We start from the raw sequence: 23,392 nt of genomic DNA, 5'->3' as shown, positions 1-23,392 counted from the left end.
ACCTCATCATCTGACCAGACTGAAGGAATAGGCTGGGAGTCTCCATATGGACCAGTGGACCTTACACTGGGTGTTTCTTCTCTTCTCTTTAAAATTGACTCTGTGCCAGAGTGGGTGATAGAAGCAATGTGTTATGTGAATCTCCATGATGGTGATCAGTGTCAAAAAGAGTTACCGGTCACTGTTTATAGTAAGTAGCCTTCACTTAGTCTAACATTTCTAAGAAGGTCATTTTTTATTATCTAGTCACTGAGTAACTTTGAGTCATTTTATTATTATTTTTAAATTATTTTCTTTTTCAGAAATGCCAGACAGTGTGTCTTTGAAGAATTTACGTACAGTGGAAGAAGGCCGACAGTTTGCCATACAGTGTGACGTTGTTAATGTTGCACCAGCAAGAAATCTTTCAGTAGTTTGGCTCAAAGGAAATAAGATCTTGTCTTCTCAGACATTTGATGAGTCCAGTCCATCTCCAGTCAGTAAGTCATCTGTCCTCACTCTGACTGCTCATAGAGATGATGATGGAGCTGAGATCTGGTGTGAAGCAAAGCTGAACCTGTGGCTAAAGGAACAAGGTCCTCCTCCAGTGCGCTCAGAAGCTCATAATGTGAATGTGCTCTGTGAGTTTTTAACATGATCTTAATTTAATCACCACAAGATTTCATACTGAAAAAATGAGCTTTCTTTCTTTGTCTGTATTTTGATTGGATGTCCTCAGACCCACCAACCTTCACCAATGATCCAAATGAGAATTTGGAAATGACAGTTGGGAGCAAAATATCTTTAAATTGTACAGCTAGAGGAAACCCTGTGCCATCCTACCACTGGCAATTCCCAAACTTCACACAAGTGTGGTACAGGAGTCATGATGTGAATCTTCCTATTTTGACTCCATCATCTAAGTTTCCAGGGGTCTATACCTGCACTGCCTCAAACAGCCAGGGCACCGTGACCAAATACTTCATCATCACTGAAGCTCCACGTAAGTTCTTGGCAGTTCTTTGTCTGTTTAAATCTTTATTTTGGGATTTGCGATTGATTTTATGTAATAAACTTTCCCATCTCTCACAGGAGATCAGACAATCATCACAGCAATAGTCAGACTACTTGTGGCCTTCGGACTCCTGCTCTTCCTTGCTTGTCTAGTTTTTAGGACACATAGAGGCATATTTCCATGCAAGAAAGTTGACTGTCTCCAAGGACAACCTACCTCATCAGTACCAGTGTAAAACAAATTTGAATGGGTCCATGCTTGGTTCAAAGCTGTAGCTGAAAAAATGCACCATCTTGTCAGCTATCGCTAAAGCTCCACTAATCCAGACTGCTGTCTAAACAAACAAATTTAATCTAGCAGAAGTGTGTTTAACAGCAACACTGTGAGTGTAAACATGTGTATGAACACAACAGATTAATAATCAGATTTCATCCTCAGCTATTCATTTATTTTAACTTTTCGCTGGACAGAAATAAGGAACAAATTTGCCTCTGACTGTCAACTGAAACACTTTCTAATTCTAATTTTAGAAAACCGCTTGTGATGTTTATCATGTCTTTAGACAAGCCTGTGTTTTTCTCTCTCAGAAAACAGGAAATGTGAGACATTTTATTGCATGTTCACATCATTTCATGTGCTCAATTTAATGTATGATCCACACACATCTTTACAACTTTTAGATATATAATAGAATAGAATAGCTTTTATTGTCACTGTTACAAGAACAATGAAAGGCTGTTTGGCGTTTCTCCATGTGTGTGAAGTACACAATAGCATAAGTATTTACACAATCACAGACAAATTTACATTTACACAAGAAAGATATGTACAAGTTATACATACCCCTGCAAAACTTACGGATACACCCATACAAACATACACACACACACATACATACATACAAATATGTGTATATATACATGTATGCATGCGTACATACATACATACACACACACACACACACACACACACACACACTTCCACATACACGCTTACATATATACATACACATACACATATTTTTAAATGTGTAAATCAGGAAATGAGCTGACTTGTTTTCTGCACCACAAAACAGAAAAGTTTTATTTTTAATTTCCTTGTATGCATGCTTGGTAAAAAGTTGATTTGGTTCTTAATTTTGAGCAGTTTCAATGCTTAGATAAGTAAGTGTGTTTTGTTGTAATCTGTTGTTGTAATGTAATCATAAAAAACTCATATTTGGATATGATTTTTTTTTTTTTTAATTTAATTTCATCCCCATTTCTTGAGAGGGGACAAACACTGAAATCGGAAAACTCTGGTTTTAACTACTCCATTCATCAATTTAACTGTTATTAATGGAAATAAATTGCGTTTTTTTGGGTCTAAACATGCTCACAAACATGTATTTTGCACACAGCTGTGGAATTAGTGTAAGTCATTTCAAGGTGGTAACATTCACTCTTTTTTTAAAAAAAAAATTATTTTCTATGATTTGATCATTTCATCTAAAAGAGGTCTTGTTAAACTGTTATAAAAATGTACTGGTTAAACTGAGGATGTTATGCTATAACAATTTTGTTGGGGTTGCTACACATTACTCATTTTTCTTAAAAGTAATGCACGTGGGTTAGGGTACGTACATGTACGTTAATTAATTACTTAACAAAGAAAGTATTACATTCCTTTCCTGTTACTCAGTTAAATGACCTGAAGTGCACTGTCCCATAATTAATGGCTAGCAATATAAAACTGTGGCTACAGTTGACATACAAGTACAAATACAGGCTACAATGTTATAAGCCTGTCATGATACTGGGTCGTGTGACCCAGTGTTTGAGTTTAATGTTTAATGTACCTTTTTTGTATTCATTTGTGTTCTAGTTTCAGTACTAAAAGGGATTTCCGATATCTCTGTGTTTTTATGCCTCGTATAGGTGGCAAAAGTTACACCAATTTATAAATCGGGTGATAAAACAGACCCTGCTAATTATCGACCTATTAGCATACTCCCTATCTTTTCAAAGATAGCAGAAAAGTGGGTTGCTAATTCTATCATCAAACATCTTAATGACTCCAATCCGGGTTTGCACCCTATGCAATTTGGATTTCGCACTCTTCATTCAACTGAAACGGCTGTCTGTGTTTTTGTTGAGAGAGTGAAATCTTACTTAGACAAGAGCAGTTATGTTGCGGCTGTTTTTCTTGATTTCAAGCGTGCGTTTGACACTGTGAATCATCTTAAGCTCTTGTCTAGACTGTCGACATTTAACTTTAGTAATCACACTGTTAAATGGATACAGTCTTATCTATCAGATAGAAAACAAAGCGTGCAAATAAAGAATAGCAAGTCACCCTATCTTTACTGTACTCAAGGTGTCCCCCAGGGTTCAATTCTAGGCCCCCTGTTATTTTCACTTTATGTAAATGACTTACCTAATGTGTGCAAAAATGTGGACACGATTATGTATGCTGATGATACAGTAATTTTTACACAAGCCAAAACTGCTGATGATGCAGCCCATCAGCTTTCACTGGCATTACATGATTTACAAAAATGGCTGAATGACTCATGCCTGTGCCTTAATTTTAAAAAGACCGTATCAATGTTTTTTAGTAAACCTAAAACAGCTGTGGCTGCAGTAAAAGTTTGCTTGGGTGCACAAGAATTAATTAATGTTGAGGAATTTAAGTATTTGGGAGTGCTACTAGACTCTAAATTATCCTTTAAAAAACATATTAAAAAAGTAGTGAAAACTGTAAATGTTAATATACAGAACTTTAGACATATCCGCACATCATTAACAGACACAGCAGCGATTACATTCCTGCATTCTATGATACTGGCTCATATTGAATATTGTATTACAAGTTGGTCCTATACGAGCTCTGCTGCTATTGGACCAATCGAAGTATGCTACAAAAGAGCATTGAAAATATTAGATAAAAAACCTTTTTCATATCATCATTGTCAAATTTTAGATAAATACAAGTTTTTAAATTTTACTAATTTCAAATTTTTTAAATCTGCCTGTCTAATATACAAAGTTATACATGGTCTGGCGCCTCCACCAATGAGTGATTTTATTAAACAAAAGTCTAGCAGTGTTGCCGGGTCTCGACTGACTCGAGCCACTGTTAGAGGTGATTGTGAATTGACACTCAGGCGGACCACCTTTTCACAGAATGCTCTGTCATATCAGGGAGTGAGCTTCTGGAATAGTCTTCCACTGTCAGTGAGGGAAAGTACAAGTCTACCCATCTTTAAGAGTCACTTAAAAGGGCAGCTGAGGGATACACAAACATGTGATCATGTTTAATAATCATGCTTTATATTGGACAGGAAAAAGAGTTAGTGTATTACAAAAAGGGAAACAACTGTTAGTGTAATGGGTGAGCGCAATACTGGGGTTTGTGCAATATAACTGATGTGTTTCCGTTATTGTTATCTATACTGTCCTCTGTGTCCATTCTTCTTGTCATTTGTTTGTTCTGTGATGACTGTTTTTGTCCTTGTCACATGACCTGTAAATAGTGTCTCTGTATGTTTTTACTAACTTGTGTTTAACACCAACCTGCCAGAGGGTCTGCAGATGGAAATTAGCCCAAGGCTATAATCTGGCATATTTACATTTATTAAAATGTTCATTAATATGTATTGCCCCTCTTTCTAAAAATAAATAAATAAAATATTTAGTCATACTGGTAAAAAGACTGTAGTCACCAGGATTTACAAAGTGGTTAGGTATAAAATAAAGAAATTACCTGTTTTGCAAGTATCTTCATGTGTTTGGATTATTGTATGAATATTAAAATCAATGTAATCCTTTCTGTCCACTTAAAATATCTTTCAAAATCTGTGATTATACATTTTTGATCTTAATGATCTTAATTGAAATATTACAAGTTTTAGTACTGTATTTTCATATTTTTTTCTTTGTGTGCATTTTGATTTCACATGTCCTCAGACCCACCAACCTTCACCAATGCTTCAAATGAGACCCTTGAACTTCCGGCTGGTGAAAAAAAATTACCTTAAAATGCAAATGATTTTTCCTTTTCATGTCGCGCCCCCCCTGCAATGGCTCTGCGCCCCCCCTAGGGGGCGGGCCCCACACTTTGGGAAGGTCTGTCTTAAGAATTGACTCTGTGCCAGTGTGGGAGATAGGACCAATGTGTTATGTGAATTCCCATGATGGTGATCAGTGTACAAAAGTGTTACCAGTCACTGTTTATAGTAAGTAGCCTTACATGTCTAAGTAGGTCAATATTATTATTTGGTCACTGAATAACATTAATTCATTTTATTTCTTTTTGTCACAGAAATGCCAGACAGTGTGTCTCTGAATTATAGCTTAACTAAAGTGGAGGAAGGGCAAAAGTATCACATACAGTGTGACATTGCTAATGTTGCACCAGCAAGATCTCTCTCTGTGCTTTGGCTCAAAGGAAATGCTATTATAAAATCTGAGACATTTGATGAGTCCAGTCCATCTCCCGTCAGTAAGTCATCTGTCCTCACTCTGCTTATAGAGACGATGATGGAGCTGAGTTCAGGTGTGAAGCAAAGTTGAACTTGTGGCCAAAGGAACAAGATCCTCCTCCAGTGCGTTCAGAAGCTCATAATGTGACTGTACTCTGTGAGTTTTTAACATGATCTTAATTTAACCATTACAACTTTTTGTACTGTATTTTCATATTTTTTCTTTGTGTGCATTTTGATTTCACATGTCCTCAGACTCACCAACCTTCACAAATGCTTCAAACGAGACCCTTGAACTTCCGGCTGGGGAAAAAATGACTTTAAATTGCAATGCTAGCGGAAACCCTGTGCCATCATATGTCTGGTAGTTTTTGCAAGCAGCACAAGAGATGTACAAGAATCAAGGTGTGAATCATCCCATTTTGACTCCATCATCTGAGTTTCCAGGGGTCTATACCTGCACCGCCTCAAATAATCAGGGCACAGTTATTAAATACTTTACTGTCAGTGAAACTCCACATAAGTTCTCTGCAGTTAATTCATTATATTCCTTATCTTTATATACTTATTTCTAATTATGTCTTATAGTCTTGTGCGCTGTGATTCTCTGTACACCCCCTGGGACCACTGCTGGGAGCTTAATTTGTTTGTTTGTTTAAATCTTTATTTTGGGATATGTTATTTATTTTCTGAAACAAAGTTTCCCATCTCTCACAGGACATCAAACAATCATCGCAGGAACAGTCAGACTACTTGTGGCCTTCGTACTCCTGCTCTTCCTTGCTTGTCTAGTTTTTATGACACAGAGAGGGGCATTTTCTTGCAAGAAAGGCGACTATCTCCAAGGATGACCTACCTCATCAGTACCAGTATAAAACAAATTTGAATGGTTGCATGCTCAGCTATCAGCTTTCTTTGTAGCTCCATTCATCCAGTTTGCTGTCCTAAACAACAACATTTTCAGTTAGTTTTTTGTATCTACAAATTGTTTTCATTTGTTTTAATTTCCATAATTACTGCAACAAATGTACTACGACATATGAGTTAATTGCATTTGTCTAACGTATCAATAAAATGTTCTTGAAAAAGAAACTATTGTAAGTGTTTGTCATTAAGAACACTGAATGTGAAAAAGGAAGGTTGAGGGGGGAATTTAAAGATATTTAATCTAATATTTAAAAAAATCTGTTACAGTGTCCCGCTTAAAATAAATTCATGCTGAAGAGCTTATGAAGAAGTGGGTGAACTAAGCACCCTGCTACTGTCTTCAAAAAGCCTTTAAGATCCTCCAAATCATGATCACTCTGCAATTCATAAAGGAAATGGAATGGGAAAAGCTAAAAACCCACTCATGAAAACACAGATTTGCAGTGTAATCTTTTGCCTTATTTGTGTGTTTTTGCCCTTGCTGTTGTGTTGTCTGTTGTTGTTTTTTTTTGTTTTTGGGGTTTTTTTTTGTCTCTTTTTTTCCTTATATCAAAAAATCTCAATAAATATACTCAAAAAAAAAAAAGTGAAAACACAGATTTTAGTTTTAGGTCCCATGAAATCCTAATCGAGAAATCTTCACACTCGATCTGTTATTCTTTGCATCGGTGTTGTTGGTAGGACTCTTTTGGCTGTGTTTCTTGTGTTTGAGATCATGGTCCTGCTTGATTCTCTGCCTCACTCAGTTTGCCTTGTCCTCCAGGTCAAAATTCATGGGGAGTCAGCTGGCTATGTGTGAGGAATCCTGTTTCATGTGTAACCGGGTCACAGATTACATATTGCTATAATTACACAAAATGTGTTCTAGACCCCAAACCGTTTCTTTTATACTTGACTTTTAGGACCTCCAGGCCTGTAGTTATGTTCATTATCAGTTAGCGCCCCTCCTCATTCTTCTTCTTCTTCTTCTTTGGTGCAACTCTATAAATATGGGGTACCCCTTTGGCCTCTCCCCTTTGCTACAATTCCCCTGTGGGAGAAGTTGGTGTCATTTCTTTCCCAACACTGTACAACACACATATAATGTTTATTTAGCCACCCTGATATTTCTGATTGTGTGTTTTTTAGTTCAATTATTGTCATCATTGTGCCTGTCTTTGCTAGATGCAGTAAATGTGTAGTGTGTGTGTGCCACATATGTGTTATAGTCTATGCTAGCATAAATAGATAATTCTTGCTAGCTTGGAAGTTGTGGTGGGTTGAGCTAACCCTCTTCCCTACTGTTTGCATTTGGTTGTAGGAGCTGGAGCCGGCAAGTTAATGACTTGGAGGTCTTTCTTTCTTTTGCCTTTCATTGTCAGACACAACGCAGGAACACACCGGTTACACATGTCCACCAGCAAAACCTTCATTTGTGGAAAGTTTCTTTTTGGAGAGTAGAGTCTGTGGATGATTCTGGAATCAGTCCCATGAATTCAGGTTAACTGGAGACTTGTTTTTGGATTTCGTGGTGCTTCAGGGAACCCACCAAGGAGAGGGGCAGTGACGGATTTGTAAACCTTTTTGGAACTCTCACTCATAAACTGATCTCTACTGTGGACTGAATTCATGATTTCTCTGGGGAACCCTCCAGACATGTGGATGAAACTGAATGTGACCTTGAGAGAAATGCCTTTGAGTTTACTTTTATCATTCCATTTTATTTTTTGTGTAAATATTCGGTAAAGTCTGTAACTTTTCCAGAACATCATCTTTCAGTCTTTTGAAAATGAAAGCAGAACATGACAAACTCATTTTACAGTTAAGCTTTTTCACTTGTTTGCAGTTGAAATATTATAACTCTACAAACCACATGTGACTTTTTTCTTGCCTTTAGGCGCCTCTGTGGTTTTATTTGTCAAACTAACAGGAAGACATCTTTACTGAATGTTCACACTGCATGCAGAGTTTCTAAGGATGTTTGCTTGCGAATCAACATCCATTTCAATGTTCACTTCATGTATACCATGCTGCAGCTCTTTGTATAGGGGCAGCTTTTTCTGTGCCAAAAAGCCAAAGGAAACAACATTGTGGGGGTCAGCTACACAAATGTAGAAACATCTGTTGAGGTCGATCCGCTTTATATTTAATTTTCTTGTGTAACTCGGTAAAAACATGATGCAGTTCTTAATTTTTTGTTTTGCAGTGATAGGGAAGTATTATTTCTGTTCTGCTTTTTACTTAGTTATCTCTATAGTATCTCTAAAATGTTGTTGTGGAACTCATCTTCCAGGCAGCGCATTCATTTTACATAAGCTCCTTCAAATAGATGCCTAACACTGAAACTGCAAAGGCCCACATGGAGTTTGCAGCTTTGAATGAGGTACAAATGATTAACATGAAAAACGTTTCTCTCACAAAACGCTACGTCCAGATGAACAGAATCAACTTTTGGAGATTTACTTACCTAGATGATTGAGCATGCATCAAGACATTTTAACATGTGGTGGGGGAGGCTGTTACATCTTGCAGGAGGTCTCCTCTCTTCAGGAACTAACTCTGCAGAAGGGGGAGATATAGGAGAGGTGGAGGAAGTTCTCAGCATGGGTGTCTATTGTCTTGTGTAGTCTGGAAGATGAGTGGATGACGGGGTGGGTGCAGTTTTCTCTGTGGTGGGGTCGGGTGTACAGGGTGTACAACCTCCCCCCTGGCGTCGTTGCCCACCTCTCAATTTTAAATACACATATACATTGAGGGCTATCAGGAGGGGCTATGCGCTTACCTGCTGCTCTCTGGAAGGTAGCTCCATGCCCTCCTGGGTTTTAAATGCACCTTAGAACACACATGCATCAACACTACATATGAGCGGGCGGAGGGAGGTTTGGAGTCTTCACACACCCCCGTTCTCTGCAGCCTGTTGGAGCGGGGGGGCTAGGAGGAGGAGTTGGCCGTCCGATTGGGGTCTGGAATGTGGGGCCTCCCTGCTGCTGCTGAGTCGGGGCGGTCTGCTTCTCCCCACCCCAGGGAAAAGGATAACACTACCTGGGTCTGGGTGCAGTTTCCCCCTCCAGGGGCAAGGGTACCTAGACCTGGAGCTTAGAGTACGCTTGGGGAGTGTGATTGTGTGTACAGTGTCTCTTTATGTCTGTCTACACGTTGGGTGAGTGTTGAGTAATTGCATATGAGAGCATGAGGGTGGGAATGGATGTTTGTATCTGTGTGTGCCTGTTTGTCTGTGTCTATATGTCAGGTTGGGTATCAGACGCCACCTCTCTAGGGACATCTCAGGCCCTCCAAGGTATGGAGGCCTATCTCCCCCCACCACTTCCCCTGCCAGTGGCAGACGCCCTCAGACATCGGTGCGTTGGTGGTTCTTTGTGTCCGGGGATGGGCGTCCAGGTACCCACCGGCTCACTCCTTGGTGGCTGCTTGTCGGGGCCTGGAGTCTGGGGCTCGCTCGGGCCACTTCGGGGGTGGGGTGCCCTCGGCCTCTCGGCCTGGGGCTCGGTCACTCTGGCACAGCTGGCTGCCAGCGGAGCTCACGGGCACGTCACTGCAACCTCCCCTGGCTTCTGCTCCGCAGCTGCTGAGTGACCCCTCATCTGGGGCTCTCCTCAGCTCTTTCTGGGACAGTGGCGCGGCTGCCCCTCTGTTGGTCTTCCTTGGTCTCTTGTGTTCTGATGGCCTCTGGATGTCTGGAGTTTTGTTCTCCTCCATACCTGCTTCATGCCCTGGAGGACTGGGCTGTGGCTCCCCACACCCTCTAGCACATAGGTGTCAAACTCTGGCCCGCGGGCCAAATTTGGCCCGCAGCCTAATTACATTTGGCCCGCGAAGCCATACAAAATTACTATTAGAGCTGGCCTGCCAGTATTATACAGTGCATGTACTGCTAATACTACAATTCCCAGAATGCTCTGTTGGTGTTTTGGCCCGTCAGTCACGACAGGACCCATTAGCACCCTGTCCTCTGTTGACCATAGTCATAGCAACCATGCAAATACTGCCATGCTACCTATACCAAAATGGCAAAAGGAAAGGCAGAAAACAGGAGCTTTCTGGACAGGTGGGAGAATATGATGAAAATTTAATAAATGATAAAATGATAAAATTAAATTCAGAAGGCTGCAAATACAATTTTTATTTAAGAAATAAATTCCACTGATGTGTTATTTAATTGGAATTTTGATTTTGCGTGTGTGCAATATCAAGTTATATATACGTTTATATAAGTTATATATATAACTTTGCTTGTTCCATATTCAGTTTTTCAGCAAAACTTGTTTGAGTTCATAAAAAAGATTCCTTGTAATATTTGGAGGAAGATTTTTTTCAATGAATATTAATGTTAGCCCGCGACTTTGATCCAGTTTTGAATTTTGGCCCACTGTGTATTTGAGTTTGACACCCCTGGTCTAGCAGATCATTAATGAAGGAACCTTTTAAATACAAGCGCGCTCATGCTCACAGGTGTACACACGGGGGCTCACACACACAAACTACACCCTTTTTGGCTCTTACCTCAAAGCACACTGTGCGCTGTCGATCTTACGTGCTGCACAATAATGTTTAATATTTAGTATTTACTGTTATATTCCCGTAGATCATCGTGATGTTGTTTATTATGCTGCTCTTTTTTTTTCTTCTGCTTGTTTTCTCTTTTTTCTTTCTCAACTGGTGATCCAGGTGATTGATATATGTATTTTTTGTCTGCTTATTTTGTTGGTTTTTGTTTTTTGCCCTTTATCCCCGTCCCTCTTCCCCACTGTTTTTCTTTCCCTCTTTCTTTCTCCCCTTTCTTTTCCCCAGTCAAGTCTGTCCCGTATTTAACAAGTGAAAATAAAATAAAATAAACAATAAAAGGTGAATCAAATAGACCATTACGGCAAGGCTGGGATGGTTCATTTGGTAAAGTAAATCCGTTGGGCATCTTTCTTCGCCTTTAGACAATAATTCTGATGGCAAAAGAACCAAACGGGACAGGCAAAAAAAAAAACAAAACAAAAACAAAAAAGGCAGGAAGGAGGAATCAGCAGTTTGAGGACATATTTCCATGACTAAAGTTCCAGAAATGCGATTGCTTGTACAACAATCAATCAGTGGTTAAAAAATTATTTGATAAGCAAAAGAGGCCAGAGGAACTGTCCTTCATTGAGTTAAAGGGCAAAGCTAAAGCTCAGCTTTTTTAATGTAATGTTTATTTTATTAATTCTACCCAAATCCATCCTACATGCCTGACTAAGAGAAAAAAAAAAGACATTTTAACATGAACTGTTTATACATTATCTGATGTGACCCATCAACAAACTGAACTGTTATTTATATAGCTACTAGTCATGATGGTATTTGTCGGAGATCTTATTTTCTTTAGAGAATGCCAAAATTAAATAGTTTCTTATGATTATATGATTTCTTTACATTTTGTAATATTTAGGGGAAGATCTGAAGTTTTCCAGATCTCCAAGGACAACCTGCCTCATGAGTACCAGTGTAAGGGGAAATTTGCAAGAATGCATGCTCAGGGGGTGGTTGGTCCAGTCATGCTTCAAAAATGTAAAAAAATAAATAAATAAATAAAAATTAAAAAGCATTATTTCATCAGCTTTCTTTAAGCATTTACAGTAAACAGTAGTTTGCTTACGACTAACATTGTGAGTGTAAATGTATTTATAAATGCAACCCTTTATCAGATTTAATCTTAGCTTCTTCCGGTCTTCCACACACAAGACTTTGTTTTAGGCATATGTCCTGACTCATTTTGCATCACTGGTACATACTGCTGTCAAAACAGTCCCCTTTTCCCTCGTCTGAACTATCTTTGCTGCACATTTGCAAAAGTCCAACAGCCTATTGTCCATTTCATCACCTGGATCTTTGCAGAAGTGATGGCACAAGAGGATTGGACTTGTTACAGATGTTATCACATCAGACTGTAGCATCCTGTTCATTTATTCATTCATTTATTTGGTTGACAACATGTTTTGATGCTGCATTTTTAATATTTGATGTTAAATATTGACACTATGTAAAATGACGAGTGTTATAGCAGACGCCCTGGACCACTATCTCGGGAACGTGATCCTGTACTGTTCCTTTAAACTTTATTTACCACGAGCCCACATCGAACACACACTCTCGCTGGCAAGTAAGGATGTGGTTCTGCAATTAATACAAATAAGAAATAACATAAACATCTTTCTCACTTGTTTAGCATCTCTCACATTTCAGTATTACAGAAAGCACCATACCAGATTGCACATGGACACAACCAGATACCAAAAAAAGGATTATCATAATAACACAACAGGATGGCATGAACACAGAACAATAATCACTTTAGGCTAATTCCCTCATTTGTGAGTCAACACCACCCTCTAGTGGACACAACTGCTCACTCACCATGTTTATGCAGGCTTTATAAACAAGAACAAGTTCGTATGCTAGCACATATGTGCGCATATGTGCTGATGGAATTACTGCAGTAACTCCATGTAAAATGACGAGTGTTATAGCAGACACTGTTATACTGTTATACTGCAGTAACTCCATCAGGTAAACTCTGTGTGAACATTAACTCTCCACAACAACTGAAACCAACTTAGAAATGAGGAATATCCTGTGGAGCCAGGCTGCTACTTACTTTATTCATTACAGCATAGCTGCTAACACACAAAGTAATACACAGGTGTCTACATTGGTACATTAACTGCAACAGAAATAAAACATGTTCCCATTGTGACTTACTGGTTCTATGAACTCACACTTGCCTAAGTCCATAACTTGCCCGCAGCAGCGTTACTCTCCGACTACACTTTTAATTGCCACAGCCAGGAGAGGACGGGTGCGCACTCTGATTGGCTATTGGCCTCTGGGGGAATCATGCTCCTCCCATGTAGGTAACCCATGCCCTGGCAGGAGGACTTTTAAACAACGAGGGTTGTTCGACTGCATCCGCTAAGACCCAGGATGCACATGAAAAGGAGATAACCGAACCTAACCCCGCCCCACACACACTGCTTAAACCCAACTATTTATTTAGTTTTCACCAAACACAAAGAGAAATCAATGAGTTTAACTCTGACTCGCAGTTCAGACATGAGTAAAATCTAAGTATGATTTCACTCATGTCTTTAGATGCTCGGGCGGAATTATTTTGCAAAATCACAGCAAATGAAAAACATTTTTATTGCGTGTAATATAACGCATGAACCACAACCTTCTATAGAATACTTAGAATTTTGCTTGTTCAAACCAGAAAGTGGGGCAATTGTTAACTTCTAAACAACTCTGCATTTCCCTCCACGGGCGGTAGGCTTTCTCCGCCTGACGAAAGAAAACGAACGGAGCAGCGCACGAGTGTGCGCACATTTAGAAAAAGCTGTTTAGGTGGATCTGCTTTATTTTTAGTTTCCTTCTGTGGGTTTTGCACACTTGGTGAAAGCACTGTGTTTTTCTTCATCTTTACTGCGTGCATAAGTAAGTATATTTTTTCTGTTGCGGTCTTTGTTAAAGTTATCAGAACGGAGAACGGAACCCATCTTTCGGATGTAGCGCATTGTTTGTTTTACACCAACTCCGTTTTTAGGGTCTGAGCACTCAAAGTGCAAAGGTCGCGTTGGAATTGCTCCATTTGTTATGTTTTTTTATGCACATGAGTCGCACTTTGGGATCCACAAACATGCTTTTAAATTTACATTGCGTACACGTGTCAGCAGCTGTAAGCATTACATGTAGGCCTGTTTGCGAAAAGTAATCTATAGCTTACCTTCACTTCTGTGGTTTGATTGGGTTCGTTGGAAGCCGGAAAAAGGACCCAGAATTTGCTTGCTGTCCCGCTTGGTCAAAAAGCGCGGTCTGGCGCATGCGCAATTAGGAACATAAGACTCATTGTTTGGGGGGTATATTTTACTGCATTTTTTAATGTAATGTTGTTACTGTTAGGAAAAGGGTATAATTAACCCATTACTTTATAATTCTTCGGCTGAGTGCAATAATAGAGTAAATTTTACATGATTTGCATAGATTATATATACCTCTCTCCAAAATAGCTTTTATCAGTGTACCTCCTGTCCTTTTCCTAAACACTTAAAGGTGGTAATTCACATTGACTTAAGAAAGAAAAGAGATGTGGGCTGAGAATTCGGACGACCTGGCAGTCGTCTCCCAAAGCCGAATTTATATGCATGTGTCAGTCTGCTTACGGGTTTCCGTTAGGACTGCGATGGAGAGGGCGGTACTCCACACATAAATAGAAAATATCATGCATACAAATATTATCTATATATTCATTTTTTAAATTATTAATATTGAATGTTTTTCTTTTTAACCAGGATGGCCCCGTTGTTATTGAGTTATCAGCATGTGAAAAAGTAAAAGTCACACTTTAGGTATTTGGAGTGACTAGTGGTCAGAGTATACATTCAGTTTACTTGAATCCTTGATTATGATCCTTGAATCTAATTATTTCCTTACCACGTTAATTAGACCTTTCTGTTTCTCGCCCCTGTCACTGCAGGTGCTTTTTACTAGGTGTTGCTGGTACTACTGTTCACGATGCAGCTAACATGTCGGTTAAGTTGACCGATTTTCCTGCATGTATTATTTCAAGCAAAAAGGGAGAAGATACAACACAGACTTGACATTTATATACAGCTTGGTGTTGCAGTCGCATTAATCTCTTTAAACGATCCATTTCTCTGTTTAGGTGCCCCAGTCAAGGAGGCTGAAGATGATGAAAACATTGAGGAGGAAGATGTTCCTGTGGAGAAGCCTAAAAAGGTTCCTCATGCCAAAAGAAAGAAGCATAAGTTCCCAGCAGTGGTCATATGAAAATATTCATCTTTAACTCCTTTCAGACTGAAGGGAAGAAGCAATACTACAGGAAGGTCTCTTTGAATGATGAACTGCTGGAGGTAGGAGACTGTCTTAGTTTCATCAGAGGATCCATCCATTCCACTGTATCTGGCAAGGTAAGCGTTTCAGACATAGTATAATAACATTTATCAAGTGGAGGGTCTCAAATCTAATGCAGTGTTCCTTCTTAGGATCACGTCAATGTGGGAGGATAATAATGGAAAGATGTTTCATGCCCACTGGTTCCTTCGTGGAATAGACACGGTGCTTGGCGAGACTTCAGATCCACTCGATGCTGCTCAGTTATGTCCAAGGAAAGGTTAATGTTATGTATAAGGCCCCATCGAACAACTGGTTTATGGAGGTAAGTTTTTAAAGGGGCTAGAAAGATCTGAAGCTGCTTTTATTGTAATTTTCTTCATGTAACAGTTGCTACTGTAATTTTAGGGTGATGTGGATGTTGACCTCAAGGTGATTGAGGATGACGGGAAGAGTTTTTTCTATCAGTTCTGGTATGACACAGAATATGCCAGGTTTGAAATGCCTCCGAAGACGTCTCCATCAGAAGAATGCAAATTCAAGTAAGCACCAGCTACACATTCATTTATACTGCTCATGATCTTTTCCTTGATTTATTTTTATTTCCCTTTTTAAATCCCTACTTTCATCTTCAGGTTCTGTGGCAGGAAAAAGATAAGCCTCATGTATTTGAACCCCTGGAGAATGAAGACCGGGACACAAAGGCTTTGTATGCGATGGCTTGCTTTAAAGGAGAACAGTTCAGGGTGGGGGACAGCGTCTATCTTCTCCCTGAGGCTTTTAATTTCAGGTGAGTGTTACTTTTATTCAGACCTGTGGAATGATGAATACACATGTACAGTCTAACACTATTTAGATTCAGTAAAGGACTAGATGTTGTAGTCCCTGATAATGCATTGGTTTAAATGGCGAGAGTTGGCTGTTATGAGGAACGGCAGCCCAGAAACTTTACCAGCAGCATCGTTGTGTGCCTCAACTTTTGGTCTTTTACCCAAGCTAATCTGCCATTTTTGGGGAGGATTAGAGATCTAATCTAGTTTATCATATTAAGATTTGGGACACATCGTCAGTAGTGGACCTTGGATTCATCGGGTGTTTCGGCTATTATCACTAGACACCCTCATCCAAGGAGGCCCGGCCAGGGTTGATCAGGCCCCGGAGTGTGTCACTGGTTTATGTTAAATTGTTATTTCTCTTCTTTTTTCTGCTGTTTAGTTTTCTAATGTTTATTTTCTCCTATCTATTCACTGCTACTGAGAAATAATACTTACCTCTTTAGCATTTATGGAGCCTCATTCCTTCAAAGGGATAGAAAATGTGATAGAGAGAAGTAAGACAAAAGGGACAAGATAGGAGAGAGAAGAGGAGAGAGGGGGAAGGGGAATATTTTCTTTTCTTTCGTGGTTAGCTGACTGCCATAGCTGCCCAAGTGGTGTCAGCCATTTTTAGCCATAGCCAGTGACTGGTCCTCTCAGCAGTGTTAGCTAGTTCTCTTATAGCCTGCCATTGCGCCTGTCCTCTGATCCCAATCTCTCTGAGCAGTTTTGCTGTTGTACTGGCAACAAAGCCCCTGCAACCCACTTCCACTGGGCACACCTTGATCTTCCAGCCTCTGTCCTCTGTCTCAGCTGCCAAGTTGGCATACCGCAGCTTCTTACGCTCAAATGCTTCCTCCCATGGTACCGTCAGCTCAATGAAAAAAACAAATTTTTGGGAGTTAGACCAAAGGGCGAAGTCTGGTCGCAGAGTAGTTGTTACGATCTCTGTGGGAAAAAATAGCCTCTGATCTAAGTCCACTTGCATCTGGCAATCCCTGGCAACCTTCAGCGGGCCCAGGTCCGGGGTTGAGGGGCTCGCCCTCGACTTGTTTCCCTCCCGGACAAATGAAAGCCGATGATCCTCTTGGTTTCCTCCAACCACACACACCCATATTTTGCTCCATTGCGGTTTATTTCACACCTCAAACATTTGGTAAAAAATTAAGCAAATACAAGTAATCTGCAATAAATTACAGGTAGTAATAAAATAAACTACTAACTCTTTCACGCTACGTCCACACCTGCACGGGTATTTTTGGAAACGCAGCTGTTCCGTCCACACGTAAATGGCGTTTCGAATCACCGAAAACGGAGATTTTTTAAAACTCCTTTTTTGCGTTTACGCGTGGACGAGGAATACAGAGTTTGTCACGCAACGTCAAAGGTATGTGCCTTTTTTCACGTCACGCTGTGCGCCACGTTATTGTTTACATGAGATGAATTGCAGAATGGCAGATAGAGACACAATACTGTTAATCTGACTATCTGCAGGTTTTACAGGTTACTGTCCCTCCATTTACAAAGGCAGAGTCGTCACGGTGTAATTTTTTATGTGTAGTTGTTTTTTTCCTGTGTAATAATATTCAACATTGCTATCAATACATTTTTCAAAAAATGTCTCTCTGTGCAAAATGGGTTCAAAAACATAAACAGCTGTGGGATACTGTTAGTCTGTGATTTGGAGAGCCCAGCGCTGCTCCCGACACAGGGAAAACCAATTCTGCAGGGGAGACCTACCTCGACACTTGTGCAGGTGAAGCCAAAGGGCAGATATGCTTCATCATATTTTCTAGTCTTTGGCTTAGAATGAAGTCGGTTTGGAAACATATTCAGCGATGCTTCATCTCCTGCTTTGCGTTTCTGTGGCCGCCCCGTGCTAGCAGTGTCCAAGCGTTTTGTTTCCCCCCCTCTTTCATGCCGCGCCCCCCCTGCAATGGCTCTGCGCCCCCCCTAGGGGGCGGACCCCACACTCTGGGAAGGTCTGCTCTATAACAATGTGGTTCTTAGTGTGAAGCCAGCCAGTCCAGTGAAGCGGTCCCACAGGAAAGACGATGTGGATGAGGATCTGTATCCAGAGTATTGCAGGAAGTCCTCAGACTACATCAAGGGCTTAAACCTGGACGCTCCTGAGCCCTTCCGTGTTGGGCGCATCAAGGAGATCTTCTGTCACAGGCGTAGCAATGGGAAACCCAACACACAAAGGTGTCAAAGCTAGTTACCATACAGGCATCAATCAGCTGTACTGGAGTGATGAAGAAGTGACCGTAAACATGGGTGATGTACTTGGCCGCTGCCAGGTAGAATATGCAGAGGACCTGAATGAATCCATCCAGGACTACTCCAGTGCTGGACCTGACTGCTTCTATTTTCTTGAGCTACAGTACTTCCTTTCTGCTGTAAACTCCCTAATCATCGATTTAGCAGCACACTGTAGCACTGCAGCACTCTGCATCAGTGTACTCTAAAATCATTGGCCTGCCTGTCAGAACTCTGGCACAGGTTTTCAGCCCACAGGCCCTTAGGTTACGTCCACACTAGCCCGGATAGATTTGAAAACGGCGTTTTCGTCTGAAAACGCTCTGCGTCCAGACTAGTGTTTTCAGTCGCTTCCACAGAGTTGAGCGTCCACATTGAAACGGCCCAAAACGCTTACGTTCCAGTCCTGCGCATGCGCAAAAGTCAATGAGAATTAAAGAATTTGAAGAAAAGCTATCTGGAGCATGTACAAACTGATAATAATCTTTTTTAGGGCTGTCAAAATTGAGAGCAATCAAAACAACTGCTGTGTAATGCCCTCCGCTATCTTTGTTTAATTGGTCACATGACTTCATCACATGACTAAAATGCATCATCGTTTTAGAAAATCTGCGTTTTCGAGTGTCCACACTGCCATGGGGGAGCTCCGTTTTGAAATGTATGCGTTTTTGACAGCGTTTTAAAACTGTGTATTTTTAAAACAACATATACTGTATATTCTGTGTATTTATTATCTCACTCTTATTGCCTGTTCTTATTGTTCTTATCTTCAACGTTATGCTGCTCTGTTGTATGTTAATTGCCCCTTGGGGATAAAGAAAGTCTTTGTGATTCTGATTATCAATTCATCTAAAACAATTTCTTGTAACGACAACCCCACATGAATAGAAGAAAGCAAAAACAGTTGACATGGTAGATTTTGTCTAATACTGGAACATTTATTTGGAAAAGTCTTGAGCATGTCTTCAATTCAGTGTAGAAACTGCAGTCTTATTTTCATACATGTGCCTCCTTCACAGGCCTATAATGCAAAGGCAAAAAGCTTTGAGGATCCCCCAAATCATGCTCGTTCAACTGTCCATAAAGGAAAAGGGAAGGGCAAAGGAAAAGGTAGAAATTGTATTTATTTTTTCCTTCAAAAATTGATTTTAGTAGTCTCTGAAATCCTAATGTATTAAATTTGGTTTCCCAAGGTAAAGGCAAAGGAAAAGCTTCAGCTGCACAGGAACAGCCGGACTCACAGCCACAGCCTAAACCTAAAGTGCCCAAGTATCGCACATTGGATGTTGTCACGGTTCTGGGTCCGTTGGACCCAGTATTTTGAGTTTATTATGTTTTGGTTTACTTTTGCATTATGGATTGTTCTTTATGTTTCTCTGGCACTTTGTGTTTCAGTTATCTTGGTGTTGGATTGTTTCCTCATTTTGTGATGATGGTGATGATGATTATTGTTGAGTTCCATGTTTCTGTTTATTGGTATTTAGGATTTGTGTTCTCATGTTTTGTGTGGGTTTAGTTCCATGTGTCATTTTCTGTTCTCAGTGTCAGGTCTGCGTCTTGGTGTAGTGTTCTTGTTTCCTGTTTTATTGTGAAGGTCTGCGTCATGTGAGTGTGTTCAGTTTTACCTCTTGTCTCGTCTCATTAATTACTCCCAGCTGTGTCCACCACCTGTGTGTAATCTCCCTGTGTTTCTCTGTGTATTTAAGTCATGTCTTCAGTCATTGTAGTTGCTGGTCCGTCTGTGTATCTACCCTGCTTCGTTCTGTGTGTTTCCCTGCTGTCAACCGTCATCTGTTTCCGCCCGCTCTCATCCTCCTTCATGTTCAGGTCCTGGTTTGTGTCAGTAGTTTAGTTGTTCTCAGTTTAGATAGTTGTCGGTCCCGTTTGCTGTTTTGTCCTTTTCTTTTTGTGTTTAATAAACCACCCTCTCACCTGTACAAGTGCCTGCATTTGGATCCTCCCTTATTTTCCACACGGCTCATCTCACTCGCCGTGACAGTTGTGTTCTCTGGCTGCGGTGGACTTTCTGAAGGATTCCACCAGGCTGGTAAATGTTGCATACCACTCACAAAATGTTTTCAGATCATCTTTTTTGTTTGTTTGTTTTTGGACTGCACTACAAAAACGTAACTGCTTGTTGCCTTTAGGTATCTCGGAGACCCTCTGGGCTATAGAGATGTGGGAGCCAGCAGCACAGGCCTTCAGACTGAACAACCCAGGCACAACGGTGTTCACTGAGGACTGCAACATCTTGCTGAAGTTGGTCATGTCTGGAGAGAAAACAAATTCTCTTGGTCAGAAGCTGCCTCAGAAGGGTGATGTGGAGATGCTGTGTGGAGGGCCTCCTTGTCAAGGGTTCAGTGGGATGAACCGCTTCAACTCTCGCACTTACTCCAAATTCAAGAACTCACTTGTTGTCTCCTATCTTAGGTGGGTTCGTCTAAAGTCATCAACTTTCGCCGACATTGTGCAAGCTCTTTTGTTGTTGTCGTTGTTGTTGTTTCACACAAAAACTTTAACTGCGCCTTGATCTGCATTACAGGATATGAGTGCACTGGTTGAGGGTCGGATGCGTTACATCCCCTTGGCTCCAGGCTCCGACTGGAGGGATCTGCCCAACATCGAGGTCCGACTGAAGGATGGCACCCTGACTAAGAAACTGAGTTACACACATCATGATAAGAAGAATGGGCGTAGCGGCACTGGTGCACTCAGAGGTGTTTCCACCTGTGCAGGAGGTATGCAGGACTTAAAAAAAGTTGTAGAGCTTAAATCCCAATCTGGGATACATCTCTTATAGTTTCCATGCATATGTCTTTTTAGGTAAGCCTTGTGACCCTGCAGACAGGCAGTTTAATACCCTGATCCCCTGGTGTCTGCCCCACACTGGGAATCGCCACAATCACTGGGCAGGACTCTATGGCAGGTTGGAATGGGATGGTTTCTTCAGCACAACAGTCACCAATCCTGAACCAATGGGCAAGCAGGTACATAAGATTTTTTTTTTTATTTTATTTTATTTTATTTATTATTATTATTATTATTATTATTATTATTATTATTATTATTATTATTATTATTATTATTATTATTATTATTATTATTATTAAGCATTTCAGTTAGTTTACTTGGATTTACATTAATTGTCCTTCAAATTTATTTAATATAGGAGTGAAAAAATATCAGAGTACTTGCATTTAAGTCTTAAGCTAATATGTGTTTCAGGAGATGGTTTACACTTCTTAAATGAAAGAAACTGACCTTAGGCTCTCTTGATTACAGGGCTGTGTACTCCATCCTGAGCAGCACAGAGTTGTCAGTGTGAGAGAGTGTGCACGCTCTCAGGGGTTCCCTGACACCTACCGCTTCTTTGGAAACATCCTGGACAAACACAGACAGGTACAATCTGGAATCAGAATACTTTTATTAATCCCTGAGAAATTTATGTGGTTACAGTTGCTACAAAGAGGGTAAGAGCAGCAACAGTGACTTTGCTGCGAGTATTAGTCACAATATTGTACAAGTCACGTGAAGGATGACGATTATCTTTCAGGAGATGTCACTTGGTCAGGCCTGCAGAGACGTTTTAGCAGGAATGTAGCCATCGGCGTAACTTTGTGCTGAACATTGGGGGGAGGGGGAGATCTCTGCCTAAAATGTAACCAAATTTAGGTGATGGAGGATAAATTAATGTGTTATTATTTTTGTTTGTTACATAAATGATAACAAAAATAAGCAGCATTTTCATTTTTGGCCTTGTCATTTTGGCCTTTATCTTCAAATTCGGACTTAGTTGCAGTTCCAAAACGAAGATGTCTTTACTGAATTTCATGAGCTGCCCAGAAACATCTCTCCCTGCTTCTTGCCAAGTAATTGCTTCTGTTTCCTTCCAGGTTGGAAATGCTGTGCCCTCTCCGCTCTCTAGGGCCATTGGGCTTGAGATTAAGAGGTGCATCACAGAAAGGATGAAGGAAGAACAAGCATCAGGTGACTTTCTGTTTAATTGCATGATTATCTTTTAAGATTTGAATGCAACAATCCTTATTAAAGTGTGTGGTTTTGTTTTTTAAAATTAATTAATTTTAACTTATTTATTTTTCCTCCACAGAGAACATTAAACAAGAGAAGATGGAGCTCTCTGATTAAGCGTGTACAGTTTTCATCAAGAATCATCACTTCTGCAAATCCTGATGCTGGTGAAATGATTTCTCTTAAATAAGTTGCGATTTAATGGCGTCACCAAGTGGCCGCTATGGACTTTCTATGTAGTACCATTCCACATTGAGTTTTAAATGTGCTTTTAATCATGATGTTGTTGCTGTTGTTGTTAAATGTTCACCTAATGTGGGATAAATTGTATGTAGTTTTTATATGTAATATTTCAAATAAATCTTATGAAATTCTACTTGTAGTTTTCATTGTTGTAAATTTACAGCAAGATCAATCAAAGAAAGAAGTGCCAAGTGGTGGAGAAACCTCATCTCTTTCAATTCTGAAGCATTTTGTAAATGAATCTTAAAACTATGCATGTTTTCACTAGATGAAAAGTTTGTTTTGTTGTTTGTTTGTTTGTTTGTTTTTTAAAACTGTTTAACCCTCTGGGGTCCAGGGGTATAATTGGCCGTTTTTGACTACTTTTGATATTACCTCTATATTTCAACTTTAACCCTCTGGGGTTGACAGACGCACCGCCGTGTCAAAATCACATGACCAATTTAAGATGACACAGCTACAAGATCCAGTTTTTGAATTGTCGATGGACCACGTAAAACCAGAGTTATGATAAAAAAAAATACACGCGATGTTTTTTTTTTTTTTTTTTTTTTTTTTGTTTTCTGAACAAAACAGTGGTGTTTATAGCGGTAAAAACGGCGTTTTCTACGGACAGCGCTAGCAAACACTCTCCGCTTGCGAGTGGAAAAAAAAGAAACACCCCTTCACTATTGGTGTTAAAGTTTACCATGTCAGCCAATGAAAAAAATGATATGGCAACATGTGGCACTTGGTTGTTCAGGGAGAAGGGGAAGTTTTAGGAGTGACACCCGCAAGGGAAAGCGGGCGAGC

The 23,392-nt window shown here is 40.1% G+C and overlaps 1 protein-coding gene and 1 pseudogene across 1 annotated transcript in view; both read left to right on the top strand.

The window, feature by feature from the left end:
* Positions 1–22,486, top strand: part of LOC134626351 (DNA (cytosine-5)-methyltransferase 1-like) — a 39,343-nt gene extending 16,857 nt beyond the window's left edge. Inside the window, exon 36 of the mRNA XM_063472089.1 lies at positions 22,436–22,486. The gene's annotated coding sequence lies outside the window, so the exon portion shown is untranslated. The remainder of the gene's footprint in view (positions 1–22,435) is intronic.
* On the top strand, positions 305–22,686 carry LOC134626771 (DNA (cytosine-5)-methyltransferase 1-like; annotated as a pseudogene).
* The last annotated feature ends 706 nt before the right edge of the window (positions 22,687–23,392 follow it).

Source organism: Pelmatolapia mariae, linkage group LG4, assembly GCF_036321145.2.
Source record: "Pelmatolapia mariae isolate MD_Pm_ZW linkage group LG4, Pm_UMD_F_2, whole genome shotgun sequence".
Taxonomy (NCBI): Eukaryota; Metazoa; Chordata; class Actinopteri; order Cichliformes; family Cichlidae; genus Pelmatolapia; species Pelmatolapia mariae.
This window is presented reverse-complemented; position numbering and strand designations above follow the sequence as displayed.